Raw genomic sequence first — 3,488 nt, forward strand, 5'->3', positions numbered from 1 at the left:
CTCCAAATTTGTGGGGGGGGGGGGGGGGGGGGGGGTTACAGCTCGACCCGGGGGTAAACGCGTGAACGGATCACCGCTGTAGCCCCAGAAAGCTTGCAACTCCAAAGCGTCATACAGATGGAGCATCTGTAAGATGGAGAACCTACAAGATGGGGCACCTGCAAGATGGATGACCTGCAAGATGGATAACCTGCAACATTGCGTGCCTGCAAGATGGCGTACCTCCAAGATGGAGCACCTCCAAGATGGAGCACCTGCCCATTACGATCGGCCTTTTTCCAACACCTCTGGAGTGGCTCACAAGTCCCCAAGTTCATCAAGGAAAACATATCGGAAAAGTGTTATGATGTAATGCGTTCACAAACATTCCTCCAGCAGTGAACATGGTGACGTGTTACATGGTGCATTCAGAAAAGAACACGGTTGGGAAGGACACGGATGCTCTGTCGCTCCCGGCTGCTGGTTATGCGAGGTTTATCTACTGGTCCCTCCATTTGGATCGCATTGGGATCACCAATAAAAAAAAAAAGAAAAAAAAAGTCTCTCTCTCTCTCTCTCCCCCTCTCTCTCTCTCTCTCCCCCTCCCTCTCTCCCTTCTCTCTCTCCCCTTCTCTCTCTCCCCCCCTCTCTTTCCCTTTCTCAATTTTTCACTTAATTTAATCAAACGCTTAATTTGCCCTTGATGTGTTCATAGCTCTTGCGTGAGCATTTCCTTTAAAATTGTTTGTGGTTTCTGTTTGTGTCCTCACCTTTGGTTGGTAAAATTTTTATACTTGCTGGTTTCTTTTGAATATCCTTTGTTCTTTTTTGGTGTGTTTATGATCCTTATACAATGTTTCTTTGAACTCGTTGCTTGGTTTAACACTGCTTTGTGGAATGGTTTTATACTTTTATAATAAAAGGATACAAAAGTCTCTCTCTCTCTCTCTCTCTCTCTCTCTGGGTTACAGTTCGACCCGGGGGTAAATGAGTGAACGGATCAATGCTGTAGCCCCAGAAAGCCTGCAACTCCAAAGCATCATACAGATGGAGCACCTGTAAGATGGAGAACCTACAAGATGGATAACCTGCAAGATGGGGCACCTGCAAGATGGGGCACCTGCAAGATGGAGCACCTGCAAGATGGAGCACCTGCAAGATGGAGCACCTGCAAGATGGAGCACCTGCAAGATGGAGCACCTGCAAGATGGATAACCTGCAAGATGGACAACCTGCAACATTGCGTGCCTGCAAGATGGCGTACCTCCAAGATCGAGCACCTCCAAGATGGAGCACCTGCCCATTACGATCGGCCTTTTACCAACACCTCTGGAGTGGCTCACGAGTCCCCAAGTTCATCAAGGAAAACATATCGGAAAAGTTATATGATGTGATGCGTTCACAAACATTCCTCCAGCAGTGAACATGGTGACATGTTACATGGTGCGTTCAGAAGGGAACACGGTTGGGAAGGACACGGATGCTCTGTCGCTCCCGGCTACTGGTTGTGCGAGGTTTATCTCCTGGTCTGTCCATTTGGATCGCATTGGGATCACCAAAAAAACAAACAAAAAAAAAAAAACGTCTCTCTCTCTCTCTCCCTCTCTCTCTCCCCCTCTCCCCCCACCCCCTCTCTCTCTCTCCCTTTCTCAATTTTTCGCTTAATTTAATTAAATGCTTAATTTGCTCGATGTGTTCATAGCTCTTGCATGAGCATTTCCTTTAAAATTGTTTGTGGTTTTTGTTTGTGTCCTCACCTTTGGTTTGTAAAATTTTTATACTTGTTGGTTTCTTTTGAATATCCTTTGTTCTTTTTTGGTGTGTTCATGATCCTTATACAATGTTTCTTTGAACTCGTTGATTGGTTTAACACTGCTTTGTGGAATGGTTTTATACTTTTATAATAAAAGGATACAAAAGTCTCTCTCTCTCTGTCTCTCTCTGTCTCTCTCTGTCTCTCTCTCCCTCTCTCTCCAAAAATTGGAACGATACAGAGAAGATTAGCATGGCCCTGCGCAAGGATGACACGCAAATTCGTTCTCTCTCTCTCTCCTCCCACTTTCCACAGCTGTTGCCCGCACGCGCGTAATCACAGTTTCCCAGTGCTCAGGGTCTCTGTCGGTTCGCGTTGTGTGTGCTGTCTTCCCATTTTTCTTCCCGTTCTTTCTCTCTCCATATCGTCTAAGTTATGGTGTCCTCCTTTCCAACACCTTGTCTGATCTTTTGAGAGAGAGAAGAGAGAAGAGAGAAGAGAGAAGAGAGAGCAGAGAGCGAGCAGAGAGCATTCGACGGTTTCTCGGTACGTTGTTTTCCGTTCTGGGCAGCGCCTTCTATCGATCGATCTACCGTTGTGTAAAATTAGTTTATCGCGTTTATCTCTTATTTTTATTTCTTTTTACTCATACCTTTTCCTTTCGTTTATATCGCTTTCATTTTCTCGCTACCTGTCGAGGTTTGAACGGTGGTAGCTGCTTTATTTTCATATATCCGGCCATTGAATAACCATGGCGGGTCAAAGTTCACGTTACGCTTCCTTTGAAGCACTGACCCAAAAGCACGGGATCGTGTGTGTTCCTCCGTCGGAGATCGACATGGAGAAGTTAATATTTGCTGTCGGCGAGATCGTCGGCATCGAGAATGTTAGTGGTTTCGCGCATGAACAAGCGTATTGTTTTTTTCGTCTCCGAAGTTCGGAGAGTCGCGCAAGTCGTGGAGTGCGGGGTTTTTTTCGACCCCGATATTTACGTCCCCTTTTCCCCCCTGGATACTCCTGCAAAAAAAGTTGTGATTTCGAATTTACCCCCCTTTGTTAAAGGTGAACAAATCACATCCCAATTAAAAAAATATGGAACGGTTGTGTCTCCGATAATGATGATTCCGTTTCGAAGTCAAAACGACAAACTGAAGCACATTATGTCGTTTCGCCTAATTCTCTACATGATTCTACCTGCGGGTGTTTCGGCGTTCCAGGCGATACTTCCCTTCAAAATAGACGGGCATACTTACATGGGGTATGCTAATACGGAAACCCTGGTGTGTTTTGGTTGTGGTGAATTCGGCCATGTAAAAAGATCATGGCCCAGAGACATGCCGAATCAAGCTGCCAACAAAGGTCCCGCAACCCAACAACTCCCAACTCCCTCAGGTAACATTACCGACGTGGAGCCAGCAGCTTCAAATGAAGCACCTGCTCCTACAACCAAAAGTACTGTTGCGAATATGGAATTTGGCCTCCATATCCGCTTGTAAATATTCCCCTATTTCCCCAATACTCCCCAACTATCCCCAATCCCCCATTCCCTAGTCCCATTGTCTGTAAACAACACTCTGTAGAACCGACCTTCCCCTTTTTCCCCCATTAAATGTCGTGCCCAGGTCCACCGCATCACACGTAGACAACTTTCGGACATCTTGCTAGTTATTCTTAGTCTATGTCAGTTAAGGACTCGTTTCCATTAATTCTGACTCTTCGTTGCACCAGAATGTGATTATATGGCACCAGTAGTGAG

General features: G+C 45.9%; 1 pseudogene; it reads left to right on the forward strand.

Annotated features, from left to right (window-relative positions):
- The first annotated feature begins 1,931 nt into the window (after window positions 1-1,931).
- On the forward strand, window positions 1,932-2,030 carry LOC137440050 (U6 spliceosomal RNA; annotated as a pseudogene).
- Window positions 2,031-3,488: the final 1,458 nt, after the last annotated feature.

Source organism: Myxine glutinosa, chromosome 14 (assembly GCF_964187855.1).
Source record: "Myxine glutinosa chromosome 14, kmMyxGlut1.1, whole genome shotgun sequence".
NCBI classification, from domain to species: domain Eukaryota; kingdom Metazoa; phylum Chordata; class Myxini; order Myxiniformes; family Myxinidae; genus Myxine; species Myxine glutinosa.